At 36.8% G+C, this 20397-nt stretch overlaps 1 protein-coding gene and 1 pseudogene across 4 annotated transcripts in view; one reads left to right on the top strand and one right to left on the bottom strand.

Annotated features, from left to right (window-relative positions):
- The window catches only part of LOC101619945, a 21425-nt pseudogene extending 7646 nt beyond the window's left edge, over window positions 1–13779 (bottom strand).
- Window positions 1–20397, top strand: part of FNBP1L (formin binding protein 1-like) — a 75326-nt gene that overhangs the window by 8145 nt on the left and 46784 nt on the right. The window lies entirely within an intron of this gene.

Below are 20397 nucleotides of genomic sequence, written 5' to 3'. Positions count from 1 at the left end.
CGGGGCAGGCGGGAATCGAACTCATGAGGAAGCGGCTTTAGATTCTCAGTGCTGTGCTTTAACCCGCTGCGCCACCAGGGAGGGCCCAGTTTTGTAGATTTTTTAAAAATCTTCACATAAAGTATACCGTATGTATTCTTTTGCATCTGCTTTCCACTTAATGTGAGTCTGTGAGAATCATCCTTCTGTGGCTAATTTATAATACTTTATAGTATTTTCTTGTGCCTGTAGTCACTAATAGTCTTAAATAAAGTTTTGGTTATTTCTTGTTAGTAATTCTGCTGTGAAAATTTTTGGATATGCTTTTGTGTAGACATGTTTTTATTTCCATTGGTCATGTGTTGCTTTATGATATTTGGTAATCACTGGACTGCATACATGACAATGGTCCCAGTAGGGTATACCACATTGCCAGGTGTCGAAGGTGATGCCATCAAGATTTGTGTCATTACATTCTGTGACATTTGAATAACACAAGGTCATCTAACATTACATTTCTCAGAACATATCCCTGTTGTTACGTGATGGTTAATAGTGCCAGTGGAATTGTTGAATCATATGGTACTTTAATTGTTAGAGGAATTTCTTAACTGTTTTACATTCCCAACACCAATAGATGAGGGTTCTGATTTCTGTATATTGTTGCCAAAACTTGGTATCATCTTACTACTTGGTGATGGTATTGTGGTGGGTGTAAAATAGCATTACTTCGTGGTGGTTTGATTTGCACAATGATGATAAATGACAAATGATGTTGAGCTCTCTTTTCATGAGCTTATTGTCAATTTGTATTATCTTTGGAGAAATGTCTGTTCTCCTTAATTAACTCTTTGAAGTAAAGATTTATTTATATAAGAACTGCGGTATAGGCCAGAGATGCAGGGGAGGTGATTGGATTCACCAGACAGTGGGGAGCAGAACAGGCAGATCTACCAAGTATACTGCTGAGGGGAGCAGCGGACAGGTCAGGAGATGGGCGGGTCAGGAGAGGTCCCCCATGCCTTGTGTGTCACCTCCCTGGCTGTGATCAAACCTGTGCTGAAGTGGCTGTGGCTAGCTTCCTAGTGCTATGTTTTAACTCATTGTACCACCAGGGAGGTTAACTCTAAAGTGTAAGGTTTATCTCAATTTCCCTTGGTGTAGTATGTTTAAGTAAAATATGAATCAAACCAGTATTGATGGCAGCTGTGCTATATTGAGAAAAGGAGAAATTTAAATTATAATGTTAAGATTCTGTATTTATATTTGGTATTTCTCAAATTTGCCAGCTACTCTTTCAAATTAAGGAGGTGTTTAATTTTGGCATTTCATTTGAGAAACTTAGAATCCAAGTGCAAATATTATCACTTTTGTGAAGAAACGTTTAGCTAACTGGCACTCCACTTTGCTTGCTTCCCTTAGCTCTGACTCTGACAATAGCCCTTGCTATCTAGGCCTAAAACATTTTTATATTAGATCTCTGTTTCAGCTATGAAAGGCCAGGAAAGGTGTGGTACAAGAGATTTAAAAATAATAAGAACCTGCATAATTCTCATATGACCTTTTGAATTCTGAATCTTAATGCGTAAGTTAGTTTATTCCTGTAGTTAAAGTGTTTTGGCCGTTCTTCAGTTCTCTTCTAAGAATAATGGCAGTATTTTAAAAAAAGATTTATTTATTTACGCATACAAGAGCTAGGGTATAGGCCAAAGGTATGGGGAGGTAAGAGGATTCACTAGAGATAGTGGGGAGCAGAAAAGGTAGATCAACTGAAGTATGCTGCTTTTGAGAAGAGCGGTGGGTGAGACAGGTGAGACTGGAGGGGTCTGGAGAGCTCCCTGGCCAGGGATAGAACTCATGCTGTAGTGGCTGCAGGTAGTTCACCTGTGACTTAACCCCTTGCACCATCAGGGAGGCCCAATGACAATATTCTTTATCGTGATTAGAAATGTCTCACAAGTACATATACATTTATATTGTAGATAGAAAGTTATGTGAAAGTCACATCTTTATTTTCTCTGTTTAGTATTTGGACTGTTATCTAAGTCTATAGCCTACTACTTTTCCATGTATCTTGTTTCTAGTTAGGTAAAATTTTGTTTTTTTCCTGTATGTAATTTCTTAAAGTATAGAGGTTACTGATTTATTTTGTGGATTTTATATTCTGATTTAACAACAACGCTCACTTCAGTTAGCTCTTGGCCATTTGGCCAGTTTGACCTGGATTTTCTGATTAAGTTCTAGAGGTGTTGGATGATCAGCTATTTGGAGTTTTTATAAGACTTTATTGGAGATTGTGTTTCTTACCCCTGGCTGAGAAACATTGCTGTTAACTAGCAGTTCTCATCTGGGCTACCACTAGAATCATCTTGGGAATTTAAAGGCAGTAACAACAAAACAAACTCCCAAGCCCTATGCTGACCTCTTGAATCAGAATCTCTGGGAATGAATCATAAGACTTTGTATTTTTGATAAATACCCAAGATCTTGCTAATATCAAGGTTTGAAAGCTATTACTTTATATTCTCTGACATCTATGCTTAGATTAAGCCAGGGCATTAGGAAACTTCTTGTACTTGGACTGCTTAATATTCCCTTTTATATGCTTATCAAATTGCTTTTTGTGATGCTGCTAAGAATAATCTAATGATTTTTGAATACTTTATTTGAGGCAGTGTACCTCACTTTTTGGGGTTCAGAGAGGTTAATTATCTTGCCTAAAATGACTCAATAGCAAAGTTGCAAAACTAGAAAGTACAGGACTTTCTGTATTTAGAGTCTTGACTTTTTTATTTACCATATATGTTACACTACCTTTATTGAGTTGCTTCTGTTGAAAAAACCAGCCAAATATGTGAGAGATTTTAAAAGAATCTAGTAGTTTGTTACTTTACCAAGAGGATTTGTTTAAAATATTGCTTACAATGTTAAAGTATATTCTCAAGGAGGCCATGGGAGAAATTTCCCTTAAGCTTTTGTGTTGTACAGAAGTTGTTTTTTATGACTATTTGCATTTCCCATTTTGAACTTGATGTAGGAAAATTACAGTTTTCTTGTTTACATTTAACAGGTGTATGGAATGTTTTTGTCTGCATTTTGTTTACAGATTCATTCTTATTTAAAATTTTTTTCATCTCAAAAGTGATTTGCTATTCTATCTTTATACATAATTTTAAAGAAAATAAGTGATTTTGAACCACCTTACATAAAACTACTTTTGAAAGAATTGATCTGGGGAAGGCAGGATCATAGGATTTGAAACATGTACTCGTGTCACAGCCAATCCAGTAGTTTTTTTTTCCCAGCCAACTGTGTTAAGGGGTGAAATTCCCATTTTATAGAATGTGAAACTAAGGTTAACTTTGTCATGCAAAGCTAAATTTGAACCCAGGTTTGAGTGACTCCAAAGTCTATAAATGTACTTTTTAGTGCTTTTAATAGATCTAATTTATCTAATGATTTCTTAACCTTCACTGCTGTGGTCAATCTTATGGTCTACACATTTGTGGAGGACTAACTTTGTGGGACACATTGTGTCTAGTACTGCCTTGTAGGAATTGCCACACAGATTAGATTGTCTTATCTTGAGTTTAGCATGCCTTTGAATGGACATTGTATTAATCAGGTCCCTGGTAAAAAGTAGCACATTTAATATGCTCATTTGGAGAATTTGATAAAGACACTCTTTGATAAAGATGTGGGCCTGACCAGTAGAACCAAGCTGTGGTTGGGGGCTTTTAATTACTTATGCAAGAAGAAAGGTTACTATACCCCTTAGCAGAAGCTATAACATAGGGCCACCTGATAAGATTTCTGGCTTTCAGTAGAGCAACCTAGGGAATTTGCAGTTACCTGACAGGGAGAGAATTGGAGGAATGAAAACCATGAACTTACTTTCATTCTCTTTGCGCTCTCCATTGACTGAACCCAAGAAGAAATTAGAGAGCAAGGGAATCCAGCCCATTGAAGTTTAGTGAGTATATGGAAGTACTGATAAAATTTGGTCACTCTGAAGGGGGAAATTTTAAGTAGCATAGATAAGGCCCCTACTCTGAAGGAGTTTACCATCCAACTAGCAAGATAAGTATTGAGCAAATTATTGAAAGTGTAATGAGCGTGAAGTACAGGGTGCTGTGGAAATATGTAGTAGATGTACCTAAATTGAGTCAGAGCTGACTTCTGTGGAAAATAATTCACACATCCTGTTTTTTTTTTTTTTTTAAAGATTTATGCATACAAGAGGTGCGGTGCAGGCCAGAGGTGTGGGGGGCAGGTGAGAGGATTCACCAGAGACAGAGTGGGGAGCAGAACAAGCAGATAAATACACTGTTGTGGGGAGCAGTGGACCAGGCAGAAGAGGTCCTGCACCATGTGCTTCAGCTCACTGGCTGCAAATAGCTTCATAGTGCTGAGATTTAACCCTTTACACCACCAGAGAGGCCCATATGGCTGCCTATATTTAGCCAAAATAGTGCACAAAAACCTCTGAAGTCTACCTGTCTGTATAGACAGAGAGGCCCATAGGTATGTTTAAAGGCTTAATGATGTTGCACGCTGGGTGCAATGAGAAGGATACTGCTTCATTTTCTGCCAAAGGGGCATAATCTGAATCATGGGGAATATTAAACTCAAATTGGTCACTTTACAAAGTAACTGGCTTGAAACCTTTGTCAGGGTGAAACATTGAAGGATACTAAAGAACATGGCAGTGCTTATAATACATCTTTTTTTTTTTTTTTAAAGATTTATTTGTACATACAGAACTGAGGTACAGGCCAGAGGTACAGGCCAGAGGCTCAGGGATCGTGAGAGGCTTCACCCGAGACAGAGTGGGGTGCAGAACAGGCAGATCGATGAAGTACACTGCTGAGGGGAGCAGCGGGCGGGTCAGGAGAGGTCTGCCACGCCATGTGGTCACCTCCAGGGCAGGCGGGGATCGAACTCATGCTGAAGTAGCTTTAGCTTTTCAGTGCTGTGCTTTAACCCACTGCGCCACCAGGGAGGGCCTATAATACATCTTTTGATTAGTTTCTCTTCTAAAGAATGTAGTTGGAGCAAATGACAACTTGAATTGGGTATGAAAATTAGATGGTAGCATTATATTACTGTCAATTTACGGATTTTGATGGCTATATTTCGTTATGTAGGAGAATGTCCTTCTTGGTAGAAAAATAAGATAAAGCATTTGGAGGTGAAGAAAAAAGTAAATAGGAAATCTGAAAAGTAGAAAGAACAATTATGCATTTCTTAGAGAAATTTGCTAAGAAAGGAGGCAAGGAAATGTGGCTAGATAGGAGCACAGGGTAAGAGCTTTTTTTTTTAAAAGCATAGATGGTATTATTACAGGATGTATGTTTATGAATGAATGAGAAATATCTGGAGGAAAGAGAAAATGGTAAAACAGCAGAAAGTACAATTTCACAAGAATTGTCCTTGTGTATAAAAGAATATGGGATCAGTGAGCAAATGAAGGAACTGGTTTTAGGAGAGGAAACAGTGAAACAGAAGGCAGAGTACAGGTAGGTTGATGGTTTAATGATGTGAAGGATGAGGTAGTTACCTATTGATTGCTTCAGTCTTTCTTCCCCGTGAAAATAGAAGGTCAATTAACTCAAAATGTGAGAAAGAAAGATGCTGTTGAAGATTTCATAAGAAAGTAGAAAATAGTCATTGTAGATTGGGAAATGTAAAAGGAAAATGTAGGATTAGAAGGAAATTTTGAAAATCCTCATTAGGTTTGTAGTCACAAATTAAAAGTGGACCAGCAATATGGATGGGTTAAAACTGTTAAAACCAACTGGATATGGGCATATTTAGGAAGTATGAAATTATATTTATATAATTAGGGTTGGAATTTTATCAGACATACAGCAAAGTAAGAAGCACAAGGGAGTTGGGGGTACTTGCAAGGGACTGATTATTAGGTAGGCAAAATGAGACTTCTCAATACTGACTCTCCCTCTGGATGTTATGTCAGAAATGGGGACTTAATTCTCATTGGCTTATTTATTTCTAAGATTCAAAAAGAAGTAACAAGCTTGGTTCTCTGTAGCAGTAACTAAACTAGAATTCCCACAAAATGCTAATTGTATTTAAATTACTTTTATTCAGTATATTAATTAATGCTTGAGAATCCAAAGAACCACTTTCCTCCCATAGCCATTATCTGAGGCAGAAATTTAATTGGTATCTCTGGATGTAATGTAAATTTGAAAATGACAGTAAGATTTTGATATATTGAGTGTTTGCTATAACTTGCCTGTTACTGTATATGCGATAATTTCATGGCAGTCAAATTTTTTTCTTTTCAGTTAAAAAATCAAAACGTCGTTAAATTACAGTCAGCGTTTGATTGTTCTAAATTAGTAGAAGTAACTAACATCAACCATTTATTATACATGCTTTCTAGTCATTTACTTTTTATAAAGCCTCATAAAATGGGTATTCTTCCCTAATTTACTATGAGGAAAATGAGATACAGTGACTAAGTAGTTTGAGCAAAATTCCAACATCCAGTAAGAGATGGCATTAAGACTCAAAGCCAGTTAGTTTGGCAATAGAATAGAATGTAGCTTATTCTGGTAATCTGTATCCTATAGGCTTTGTTGGTGACACTTGTTCAATCCAGAGTTAACCGTCATCTGCAGCCAAGTTTCCCGAAATGAGCAGGTCTGTACGCTGAAGAAACGCACATCAATAAAGATGCCAGTTGATGAAAAATATTTGGGAAGTTAATCTGGCAGAAAAGCTAAATAGACACATTTCCCCCAAAGAAGACATACAGATGGCCAGAGGCTGCTGAAAAAATGCTCATCATGACTTATTAGGGAAATGCAAATAAAAAATTTGCATACCTCATAATAAGATACCACGTCATACCTTCAGAATGGCCCATATGGAAAAGTCCAGATACAGTATAACAAGGGTTTGAAGAAAAAGGAACCTGTTATTGGGAATGTAAACTGATCTGGTCCCTGTGGAAAATAGGTTTCCTCAAAATACAAAAATTAGGTATACCGTATGATCCAATGACTCTACCCCTAGGTATTTATCTGAAGAATGCAGAAACACTAATTGGAAGGTGTATGTGCACTCCTATGTTCATTTTGGCATTATTTGCAATACTCAAACTATGGGAACAACCTAAATGCTCAGTGACAGATGAGTGGATGAGTTTAATGTTCACTGTGTTCTTGCATCAAGTGTTGAGGACTTTATAAACAATACTACTATTGTGTGTTTTTGTTCTGAATGTTTAACAAGGGAAGGTTTTCTGTACTGAAATTGTGTGTGTGATACATTAATCCTGTTTTTCTTTCCTTTTTAAAATCGTGTACATTTCCCCAAATCTCAAAAACCTTTTCTAAGCATATAAGACAATTAAAAAAAAGTTTTAAAGTAAAAATTTACTTGATTCAACACATTCATTGAATTTTTGCTATGTACTCACAAACGTTGTGCCAAGCACTTTCTTAGTTAATCCTTATAGAACTTTAAAATCACAAGGCTTAAAATAAATAACATTCTCCAAACCTGGCACTGAGTGCTGGTAACTAGGTAACATTGCTGTCTGTGCCGCAGTGGTCCAGTTGAAAAATGTAGGTTTTTGCCATATTTTCTTCCTGTTTATCTTGCCTCACTGTTAGTAATTTAATCGTCCAGGAGAAGGGGCCCTAGCTAACTTTGCTTACGAACTCCAGCTGTTGGCATACAACTGTTCTTAGTACACTTCATCCACTGAAATGAGATAAATTCTTCTTAGCACATCTGCCAAATAAACAGCTACCTGAATTCCAAGCACAGTGCCACTTGATTTCCCAGAAAAACTTCGGGTTGGTACCTTTGTTGCCCATTTGGGTCACATTAGGTATTACTGTTAACAAGAACTGCTTAACTCATGTATGTTAATATACTGTGGACCATTGTCCCCAAGCCCATTCTGCATCCTGGGCATCTAGCCCTAGCGGTTGCTTTAGTAAGTCTTAGGAGCAGGATTCATAATTTTTTAAACTCCATAGATGGCTCTTAACTCTGGATCAATTTTTGGGAATCTGCTTTGGATTCTTGATTCACAACACATGTTTCTGCATAAAATGAGCTCTAAATAATGATGTTTAAAAAAAGAAGACTGCTAGTCACACTAATTTGGTGGTGGGGTTTATATCTTCCTGGTTTTTTGGGGGTGGAAGATTACATTACTTTATAAAATGACAGTAAGTAGAAGGACTAATTTATATATTTTATTTTTTTATAAAGATTTATTTATGCATACAAGAACTGAGGTGCAAGCCAGAAGTGGAGGGGGGATGGTAAGAGGATTCATCAGAAACAGAATAGGGATCAAAACAGGTGAATTGAGGGGAGCAGCTGAGCCATGTGAGTTCACTCCCTGGCTGGGTACCACACTCATGCTGCAGTTGCTGCTGATAGCTTCATCAGCTGCTGATAACCTCTGTGCCACGAGGGAGGCCCCGGTATTTTATTTTTAAAGATGTCAAAACACACACATGGTTGACAGTTTTGTAAGTCCTCAGAATCCAATTTGAAATTGGTCCATGAAATTCAAGATCTCTTTCCTTGCTTTAATTTGCTCAGGTGCCAGGTTAAGCACCAAAGCTGGGCAATTTCCCCAGGTTATAGTTTTCCCTATTTTATTTGGCTATTTATATTTCCTGTTTTCTACTCTAGATAAGCTTAGATTTATCCCCTGTATGGCAGGGTATAGCACTGGGTATGTTCCAGGACCCTCTGAAACCTTAGGTAATACCATACCTTATGTATTAAATATCTGATTTACCCATGATAAGAGATTAATAGCAGTAACAATAATAAAACAGGATAGTTTTAACAATAAATATCTTACAGTATATAAAAATTTTTAACAGCGGTTGATTGCTGGTAACAGAAACCATGAAAAGTAAAACTTGGGAGGTGGTGTAGGAGAAGTGCTGCTACACTTTATAACATTTGTTCAGTGAGGGGTACAGAGGTAGTCAAGTGCTCCTAAATGAGGATCTCATGTTGAAGATCTTAATGTATATAGGTCATATTAATATTTATTGCTAATGATGATCTTTAAACTAATGATGATCTTTAAACTACATCTAAGTTGTGATAAATGCATTTTTGTTATTTTAAAAGCAGTAAACATTTCATTCATATAAAAATGAGAGACTCAATATTTTACATAGACTTAGTCATTACCATGAATTAAATATGTTAAGGACCCAAATCCAGGCTGATTTAGGTAATGTATCTTTCAGTTTTCTTTTTTAAGATTTATTTATTTATGCATACAGAACTGGGGTAGAGGCCAGAGGTGCAAGGGGCAGTGAGAGGATTCAGTGAGAGAGTGGGGAGCAGAACAGGCAGATCAACAAAGTATACTGCTGAGGGGAGCAGTGGTGGAGACAGGAGAGGTCTACTCCTGGATCACCTCCAGGGTGAGTAATAGAACTCGCATTAAAGTGGCTGCGGCTACCTTGCATTGCTGCATCCTAACCTGCTGCACCACCAGGGAGGGCCTCTTTCAGTTTTTACGTTAGCAGTTTTATGAAAGAGTATGTCCTTTCCAAGGCAGGTAGAACCAAACATTACAGTACTCAGAAGTTTCAGGAGAGTTCTGAGATATACAGTCATTTCCAGATCCTGGAAATATGTTTCTTCTTATGGGAAGTTTAGTTTTGACTTGTTTTCTTTAATTCATACAGTCATACTGACATCATGACTCAGATTATTTTGAGGCGTGCTTCTAGAAGGCAGCCATTGCCATTTAAAGCAAGATTCATGTATCAAAATTTGTAACTATTCTAAATGTCTTTAATTTCTTCCAAAATCACTGCACTTCTTCACAGTTTGATTTTATTGAGTTCAGGGCAGTTCACTAAGGAGGTATGAGTAAACCTTTCTTTTCCACTTATTTGTGCACATACCAGCCTGCCACTACTGCCTTTGACAAATTAGTGCTTTTCATCTGTTTCCTGCAGTGTCAAATATAGAGACTCCCAAATTGACATCATAGGATCCTTGATCATAGGATTGTGGATCAAGATTAAGTAAGATAATACATACAAAGTTCCTCCACAAAGGCATTGGAGTGTATTTGTCTCTATACTTTTATACTGATGTTCCTGAAGTTCCTACACATTGGACCTTTCAGGTTCTTTTAATTCTAAAACCCACCTAATTTAAGGAAGCAGTTTAACAAGCTTCCACACATTAGCGTTTCCAGACTGTATTTCAACTGTTGTAATTAGCACAAGAGCAAATGATGTTTAAGGTAGAATTTGTGTATGTGTGGGAAATAGTAATTTGATTGCTTCCTCCAATGCATAGTTATTAATTTTACTTGTGTTGCTGTGGAAACTCTCCAGATAAACTTTGCAGTAGAAGAAAATACACTACCAGTAAGTAGCTGAAGCTTTTCCTTTCGTTATAGGCGCCTTCCATATTGTGAAATGAATGTCTTAATTTCTCTACAGACTGTAGGCTTCAAAGGCTTTTGTGTGCTATTTTGGCTAAAAATAGGCAGCCATTAGTGTTGTGTACTACTCTCTGAATAGTTTTAAAAAGCACACTTTAAGCACAATGTTTACCAACCTATCAACACTAATTTGGTATTAACAGTATAAGAAAGGAAAATAGAATTGATTTTTTTGAAGTGTTTTTAAGGAAACTAATAATCCATTAATTGTGAGATAAAAATAGCAAGTCAAAATTTTAAACCATTTTATTAAGTGACACTTTAAGCCTCTAGCTTATTCTGTGCTAAAATAAAGGCATAGAGAGAGTCAAGAAAAAAGTGGTTCAAGGTATTTTACTTCTGGGCCTGGAATGCAGCAGAAAGTAAACATACTTTTGTTTACCTTATTTTCATCTCAGCTGTGAAGCTTTCAACATGTGTAAACTTTTCTCCTAATGCATCTTTTAATTGTTATAAACATGCAACTAGTAATCTTATAAATGAAAGAACAGAATTTCTCTTCTTTTGACAGCCATCTTGCTATAGATGTTAAAGATCTAAGTAAGAGTTTAAATAGAGTAAGAGTTTTAAGCTCATTTCGTAGATATAACACTTGTACATAGAAGTATAAGGTTTACTTCAGTGTGATTTTTAGGAATAAAAGAGAATTAGTCTTAACATGAAGTTCTTTTAAAAAGCCTGAAATTATGTACTCATTTAAAATTCTGTGCAGTGTTGACATATGGAAATAAAAGCTGGTAATCAGCTATCTGATCATAAGGAAAATTTTGAAGTTGGAATAAGAACTACATAAAATAAAACGAATAGGCAGAGTGGTCATGTGAATTTAAACTGGTTTTTATTTTTTAAGATTTACTTATTTATGCATAGACGATCTGGGGTGTAGGTCCCAGGTGCAGGGGGTGAAAGGATTCACCAGAGACAGAGTGGGGATCAAACAGGAAGATCTACTGAAACACTGCTGAGTGGAGCAGTAGGTGAGACAGGAGAGGTCTGCTATGTCTTGTAGTTTAGCTTCCTGCCCTGGGATTGAACTCACATACAGTGGCTTGATAGCACTGAGACTTAATCCCTGGGCAACCAGGGAGGACCCTAAATTTAAACTGGTATTAATTGTGCCTAATTTACATTAATATGCAAGAGAATTCACTTGATCAATTCCCTTTCACTTAGTGTCTCCCACTTTTATTGTAATTGTGTACAAGAAAGAAAATAACCTAAGTTATTACATATTTTTTGAATATTCTTTGGATATTGGAGGTTTGTCTGATTAATGTGCATTAATGTGTATTATATAAATAATTTTATATGAACATTATAATTTCTTAATTTTAAATGTTAAGATTTTTCCAAATCTTCTTATGAAAATAAACCATAAATGTTCTGACTGAGCTGGCTTTACTTCTCTCAGAATATAATAAGAATATATATAGATATAGCTAGAGCTAAATTATCTGTGTTGAAACTGTAATTATATGCTAGTAGTAGTATGAGGTCATTCTTTGGAGTTATTCCCATAAATATACCAACAACTGAGTATCTCTTTATGTTAGATTAAAGCCATGAAGCTCATTTGTTCTCTAAATAATAGATACAGCCAGAGTATTTACTTAACTATGTATACTGATTTGAAGGAACAAAACAGGAAAAGCTAATTAAGACATCTGGATTCTTGATTCAGCTGTTACTTAGCTTGTTACCTGGGGCAAATAGTTTAATCTTGGGGCTTCAGTTTCCTTGTCTGTAAACAGAGTCTAATCTCGGAGATTCCTTCTAGCCCTAAGACCCTGTGATTAGATTTCATACTTTCATTTCACTCATCAGGAAGAGTAAGACTCAAAGGGGGTGGAGGTGGGGGGAGAGAGTAGAGTTAAGAGGAAAATGAGCCTGGGGGTGGAGAGAAAGTAAGAAATCAGATTGTCTTTAGTACTGTTGCTGAGAATTTCATGTTAAAAATAGGAACACACATATGAAGGCTGGCTCTGCTCTCAAGAAATGATACTCTGTTAGTGTGAGGGCAGAGGATCAGTGGCAGGAAGGGGTCCAGAAGGTAAACAGCAAGACAGTGATGAAAGATCATGACCCGGTAATCTGAGTCAGAACAAGAGATTAAAACAGTAAAGAAAACTATATATAAAGTAGTAAATTTCAAATGTCAGTACTGAGCTTACCTCTGGGCTCAAGTTTGGCATTTAAGTTTGGCATTTGGGAAGCAGAGCAGTGCTGATCAATACAAGAGCTAATGTGAAACAGGTGAAAATTGATCTGTAGGATCCCCAGAGTGAAATGAGAAGGACAGTGGGAAGATACATTGTCACTGTGGAAGCTGTGGTATTGTCAGAAAGTGTAGAACTTAATACCATGTTAGGTAATGTATTGGTAAGGACCTTGACAGACAAGTTGGTAATATCTCAGTTTATTTTGGATCAATAAAATAATTATGTTTAAATGTATAATATTTAAAGGACTTTAGAGTATAATCATCCTGTAATTGAATTTTCTTACTCATGCAGCTATACTGAGTTTGCTTGGAGACATAAATCCTGTATTGTGATCAAATATAAAGATATGGTCATTAAAAATTGCTTTATTGTTGTGATTACCAGCCAGTGATAATTAAAGAGGAACTGAATATTTGATTAGTAATACTCTTTTACACTAAGTGTATATATATATTTAAATTTTACTATGTTTCATTACTAACCATACACAATTTTCTTCTGGTTTGTTCAAATAGTAGGTCGATAACATTTGCCACAGTAATGTCTGTCAAAGTGGCTGCCCATAAACACTCTAGCACCATATTCATCAGATGGGTACTCCTGATCAGGAGTTGACTGATTTTACCACTCTTACACACCTTATATTTCAGGACGGCCAGCTTAATATTCTTTCTCTAATGTTTAGTTTTCTTGGGTGTGAAATAAGATTTCTTCCTTAGCACTACTACACAGCCTCAAGACAAGGTGAAGAGTAGACTCCTTTTGAGTGTTGCAGTCAGGCAAAATAAGCTCATCTTCCAGATGCTTGCCAGCACAGACAGTCTTTATTGATAAAGAGAAATTCCTTCCTTATCCTGGATTTTGGCCTTTGTGTTTTCTGTTGTTGTGTTGAGGGTTCAACTTTGAATGTGAAGGTCTTTCCAAGGCAATTCCACTTGTGATTGAGGGAAAGGAAGAAATAGTTTAGGATTGGGGACACAGCAGGGTGTGGTGGCTTCGTTGCTAGCTGAGGAGTGGCCAAAGAATGGGCTCACCACAGATCCCACTAAGTATATTTTTACTCACATTTCCATAGTATCCAATTACAATATTCATTTGTTGAATCAAGTGAATAATAGCCACCAGTCCCAAGCATAGTGTTGATGCTTTATTTACATTTCATTTATTTATAAAAAATATTTGTTTATGCATACAAGAACTGGGGTACAGACTAGAGGTATGGGGAGTGAGAGGATTAAACAGAAACAGCTGAGCGCAGAACAGACAGATCTACTGAAATACACTGCTGAGGGGAGCAGCACACAGGTCAGGAGAGGTCTGCCATGCCATGTGGATCAACTCCCTGGCTGGGGATCACACTCAGTGCTGTAGTGGCTGCAGACAGCTTCATAGTGCCGCACTTTAACCAGTTGTGCCACCAGGGAAGGCCCCACTTACAGTATTTTTAGATCCAGTAATTTTTTCTTAAAGGTTTATTTATTTATGCTTAAGAGGTGCAAGAGCGGTGAGAGGATTCACCAGAGAGAGTGGGGAGCAGAACAGGTTGATGGACAAAGTACACTGCTGAGGGGAGCAGTAGGTGGGTCAGGAGAGGTCTGCCGGGCCATGTGGATCACCTTCAGGGTGGGGATTGAACTCATGCTGAAATGGCTTTAGCTTCTCAGTGCTGCGCCACTACCTGGTGCGCCACCAGGGAGGGCCCCATTTGCAAGGTTCTTAATGGTAGAAAACATGTCATATGCAGTCAGCATTCTGACCACACACACCTGTTCCCGCTTCTTTCACTCCTTAGCTGTAACTTGTTTATCTAGCTTCTTGCTCTTCTTGGAATACATCCAGCAAATGTAGACTCAGTATCTGAAACAATACTAGTTCTTCAGATTAAGCAAAACCACTAGGTTTTATCCATAGCAAAAGGCAAGAATGCAAAATAGAAGCACATAGGTATTTGTGGTAAGCATAGTTATGGAGATTGAAGAATTATCTTTTGATTTTTCTCTTAGTGAAAAAGGAAACAGGATTATTAGCTGAAAGTGAGATGGACAGTAGATGGTTTAAATTTAAAGTGGAAGAAGCAGCTTTGTGGTAATTGTCTAGGCTGATGGGATAGTGAAGTATGTAGCCTAAATAGCATTAAAGCCTGTCATTTTAATAGGTACACATTTTAAAGTACGACAGACAGCATGGTTGTTTCTGTTATCCCCTTTTCCCTTTCTTCAGCAGCATAGGTAGGTTGGTGACGAGTTGAATATTAAACTGGGGCTGAAATTTTGCCAAGGAAAGCAAGAACAGTGAGGGTATTTGAAAGAAGTGATTATAATGATGGATGATGGAACACTAACTATGTTAAAGACATAATAGGGTGAGGAATAGTAGCTATGTTTCAGGATCAGTAACTTGAGGATTCTGGTAAAAAAAATTACTCGCCTTGAGGTCCTGGAGTGAATGAGCTGACAGGGCTAATCATCAGAAGATGATATTCTTGAATTTTATTGGGAGGAGGGATGTTGCAGTTATTGTCAGTGGTAATGGAAATAGCCAATGAGTCCTGGTGGCACAGCGGGTTAAAGCACAGCACTGAGAAGCTAAAGCCACTTCACCATGATTCAATCCCTGCCCCAGAGGTGACCCACAGGGCGCAGCAGACCTCTTCTGACCCACCTGCTGCTCCCCTCAGCAGTGTACTTCGTCAGTCAGCCTGTTCTGCCCCTGCTTTATCTTTAGTGAATCCTGTCACCACCCCTGCACCTCTGGCCTGTACCCGAGTTCAGTATGCATAAATCTAAAAAAAAAAAAAAAGAAAAAAGAAAAAGAAATAGCCAATGAGTGAGTGGTTGAAGAAGAGTAGTGGAGAAAATCAGGGGAAAGATGTAGAAAAGTTGCAGTGGGGTATTAATTAGAAGGATAATGTGGCTAAACTTTGAAGTAACTAAAAGTTTAATTTGAATTCAGACTTTATTTAAAAGATAAAAGATAACAGGTGAGTTTCTCCAGAGTTCAAGTTTTAAAAGAACAAAACTAAATTTATGAAAACAAATAGTTAAGCTGATGTTTTTAAACTTTCAATGTTCTTCAACTTTGCACGTATTGACCCTGAATTCTAAATTGACTTAACTTCATGAGAGACTAAAGCAAAAAGTTTCTATAGTCCCAATAGAATCGAAGAGTGAGAAAAGTCAGTCTTATTATTCTTAAAAATGTTTTTGGTAGTTACTTTGGTATTCAGAAGTGCTAGAGAAACTTTGGCAGAAAATCAGAGCCATAGAGTAAGCCCAAACTAGGACAATAAAGTCATTATTCTGTCTTTGAGTGAAGAAAGTTTTTTTGTTTTTTTTTTTTAAAAGTTATGTCCCTTGCTGTGTTACCAAAAATACTTTATTGGGACTTAATTTGGATGCGAGACTGTGTTAAAGTAATTAAGAAAAATAGGGATTGAATATTAGTGACTTCTAAGAAATTATATTTTGTGATATGAAAGTCTTTTAGTTAAGTCACATTAAAATATGAACATATGGATTAAATTAATACATTGCCACAATAATTACTATACAGTAGAAGCTTATAGCAATTTATGATTAGAGTGGACATTTAATTTGGTGTTGATGCCAACATTTTTCTTGTGCTTACAAATGACTGAGATAAAATAACGAAGCATTTTACAAAATTAAAAATTTAAAGAAAGCTTGGAGGAAACAGAAAAGAGCTTTATTGAGTTTCAATATGAGATGTTACAATTTAATTAAGGTACATTTCTGATAGAGAGATTCCTTTCACAGAAGTTGTAAGGATAAATATGTTGGAAAAGGAAATGAGGGGATACTAAAGGTAGAACAAAGAAAAGAATTTGTATTCAGCTAGTAATTTAGAATAAATTCATAGAAATAAAATAAGAGCAGTGCTAAAGTTAGAATTGAGAAATGAGGATAAGTTTCTTATTTTTTACTTTCCTTGATAAAAAACACTTTTTATTAGCTTTTACAACAAATTTGTTATCACAAAGAACCCAAAAATTACATTCTGCTTTGTCATCTTGATAGAACAAGCAACTTTTGAATTACTGAAAATACAAGTTACCAATGTTAATGACTTCATACTCTTGTTTATTTCTAATCCATAGGTGGCTTTAGAATATTACTTATTTTTACTTCTTTTGTTTGTCTTGATGCTTTTCCTTACCTTTTCTAGGCACCAGGGCGTTTGCTAGTAAGAGTTAGGGATAAGTGTGATCTCGGGATTTGAAACTTAAAGGGATTGGAAACTAATTGCCAATTTGATTTTGATACAGACTCTTAAATTTTAATTTAAGAGCTTTTTTTTTACTTTATTTTCTGGTAATTAAACTCATTCTTTGACTTCCAGCTATTGTCTCTCATGCTTCTGAAGTTATTTTGACTACTATAGAAATAAAGAAAAACTTAATAGGACTGTTCTAAGGAAAGTTTAAGCATGTTCAGTATTTGTATGATACAATTTCAAAATTTGAGGTTTTTAACTTGTTCCTTTTATCAAGCTCCCTAGTGCCCAACATTTTTTTCAGCTATATACTTCTTTCCTTGTCAGGAAAAAAAAAAGATTTATTTATTCATAAAAGAACTGGGGTACAGGCCAGAGGTATTTGGTGGTGGGGGGAGGGTAATGAGAGGATTCACCAGAGACAGTGGGGAGCAGAACAGGCAGATTGACTGAAATACACAGCTGAGAGGAGCAGTGGGCAAGAAAGGAGCTGTCGGCTGTGCCATGTGGGTTAGCTCCCTGGCCCAGGATCAAACTTGTACTTCAGTGGCTCGCAATGGCTTCATAGTCCTGTGTTTTAATCCTTTGTGCCACCAGGGAGGGCCCAAGAAATGTATCATTTTTAATAATAGTATTTACCCCATCTCTGTATGCATACATAAATAAAATCTTCAAAAAAATACATACTTTAATTAAAAATACTTTTTTGCTAAAATTCCAGTGTTGACTTTAGTCACTTGTGATCTTTTTACTGGTTGAGGGTCTTGCCTCTCTCCATTCCCTCAGTTCCTTGGAATGATCTTTCCACTTTGTTTCTCTGTGTCCACTTACTTCATATAAATGTATTTGTTCTTTTTTGACTAGATTATGTCATGTAGCATAAAGTCTTAAAGGGTAGTCTATATCACAGTATGTATCAGTATATTTTTAAAGGCAGAGTAATATTCCATTGTTGTATGTACAGTTTCTATTTATCTTTTGATGGTCATGAGGGATGTCTTCAGCTCTCAGTTATTATAAGTAGTGCTTAATGAATGAGTGTACTGGAAGCCTCTTGAAATTTCTAACTTAATGATAAGAAACAGCAAACTATTAGAAATATAATTGTGTTCCTTTTGTAGTAAAAGTGACATATGTAAAACAGCTTGACTGCAAACTAGTGACTTCATCAAATACTGAAAAAGGATCATAAAAAGGCCCCCGAAGAAATAATGTTTTAGGAGAAAAATATGCTGCAAGTTTGCTGCATAGTTTCTGATTAAAATACAGATATTTCTAATATCTTTATTGTTGCTAGGTTCTGATTCAATAATGAAGTGTATCTTGAAGCTATTGCAGTTTTTATTCTAGACCACACCATAAAGTGAATATTACAATAACAAATCGTAAGAATTTCTTGGTTTCCCAAAGCACATAAAACATATGTTTATACTATAGAATAGTCTGTTAAGGATGTAATAGCATGTGTCTTTGAAACATACATACCTTGGGGCATTCCCTGGTGGCATAGCGGGTTGGAGCGCTGCATTGTAAAGCTAAGCCAGACCATGACCGCTTCAGTGTGAGTTCATTTCCCACTCTGGAGGTGATCCACACGGCGCAGTGGACTTCTATCTTGCCTGCTGCTCCCCTCAGCAGTATACTTTGTCAATCTGCCTGTTGTGCTCCCCACTGTTTCTAGTGAGTTCTCTCGACACCCTTGCACCTCTAGCCTGTACCCCATCTCTATATGCATACATAAATAAAATCTTCAAAAAAATACATACCTTAATTAAAAATACATTTTTGCTAAAGTTCCAATGTTGAATTCAGTCATTTGTGATCTTTTTACTGGTTGAGGGTCTTGCCTTGGTATTGATGGCTGCTGAATGAGATTGGGATGATTTACCTCATTTCTTAAAATGAGGTAAATGTGAGATTTCCTACTTCACTTGGCTTTTCCTTTCACAAAAGATTTCTCTATAGCATGCCATGCTGTTAAAACAGCATTTTACCATAGGAGAGCGTCTTCAAAATTGGAGTCAGTCCTCTTAAACTCTGCCACTGTTGAAGCAATTGAATTTATATAATCTAGATGCTTTGTTGTCTTCTCACTGGTGTTCACAACATCATCACTAGTAGATTCCATCTAAAAAAAAAACCACCACCTTTGCTCATCCGTAAGAAATCACTCCTCGTCCATTCAAGTTGATCATTAGATTTCAGCGCCTTCAAGCTCTACTTCTAATTTGTTCTCTTATTATTGCTACCACACCTGTAGTTATTTTTTCAGCTGAAATCTTGAACCTGTCAGAGTCACCCACAAGAGTTGGAATCAACTTCTTCCACACTTCTAACCTCTGGAATGGTTTGGCTTAAGGAAATGTTGTGGCTCTTTTTTAATCTATCCCGACCACCAAAACTTTCTTCTTATCAGTGAAAAGGCTTTCCTTTGCTTTCTTTTGTGCATTTGCTGGAGTGGCGCTTTCAATTTCTTCATATTGGTACTATTCATTGTATCCCCAAACAAGCAACAATGGTAACATCAAACATCACCAATCACAGATCATTATATAATGAAAAAAATTGAAATATTTTAAGAATTACCAGACTGTGCTCTAACATTATGTTGGATATATTATGGCACCCAAAAGTTACCACAAACCTTCAGTTTGTATAAAATGTAATATCTATGAAGCATAATGACAGCAAAGTGAAATAAAATGAAATATACCTATATGTTTTAAAACAACTCCTTCGTTGTTCTAAAGAAAAGATGTGTTGAAAGTTTACTTTTGGGAGTAAATGACTAAAAAACTTTATTATGGAAAAAACCATAATTACTGGTAAAATGGTACATGGACTATAATTTTAAAAATAAATTGGGGTATAGTTGCAGTTTACTCACTTTATTTTATACATAAGCAAAGAAAATAAAGCCAGAAGTCCACAGCATATTACATTTTTACTATGGATGCTTTATAAAAATACCTTTAGAGTCCTTCCTGGTGGCACAGTGGGTTAGGACGCAGAACTGCCGGGCTGGGGATCGAACTCATGCTGAAGTAGCTTTAGCTTCTCAGTGCTGTGATTTAACCTGGCTGCACCACCACCAGGGAGGGCCTTTTGTTTGTGTGTGTGTGTTTTAAAGATTTTATTTATTTGTGCATACAGAACTGGGGTACAGGCCAGATGCTCAGGGGTGGCGAGAGACTTCACCAGAGAAGAGTGGGGAGCAGAACAGGCAGATCGACGAAGTACACTGCTGAGGGCAGCAACAGGCGGGTCAGGAGAGGTCTGCCACGCCATGTGGGTCACCTACGGGGCAGGCAGGAATCAAACTCATGCGGAAGTAGCTTTAGGTTCTTAGTGCTGTGCTTTAACCCGCTGCACCACCAGGGAGGGCCCCAACGGGGAATTTTTTTTTTTTTTTAATTATTACAAAAGTTTATTTTTACATCATTTTGCACATTTTTTTTTTCCATCTCGATTGTAATCCCC

This window comes from Condylura cristata, unplaced genomic scaffold (genome assembly GCF_000260355.1).
Source record: "Condylura cristata isolate star-nosed mole 26May11 unplaced genomic scaffold, ConCri1.0 scaffold00026, whole genome shotgun sequence".
NCBI classification, from domain to species: Eukaryota; Metazoa; Chordata; class Mammalia; order Eulipotyphla; family Talpidae; genus Condylura; species Condylura cristata.
This window is presented reverse-complemented; position numbering and strand designations above follow the sequence as displayed.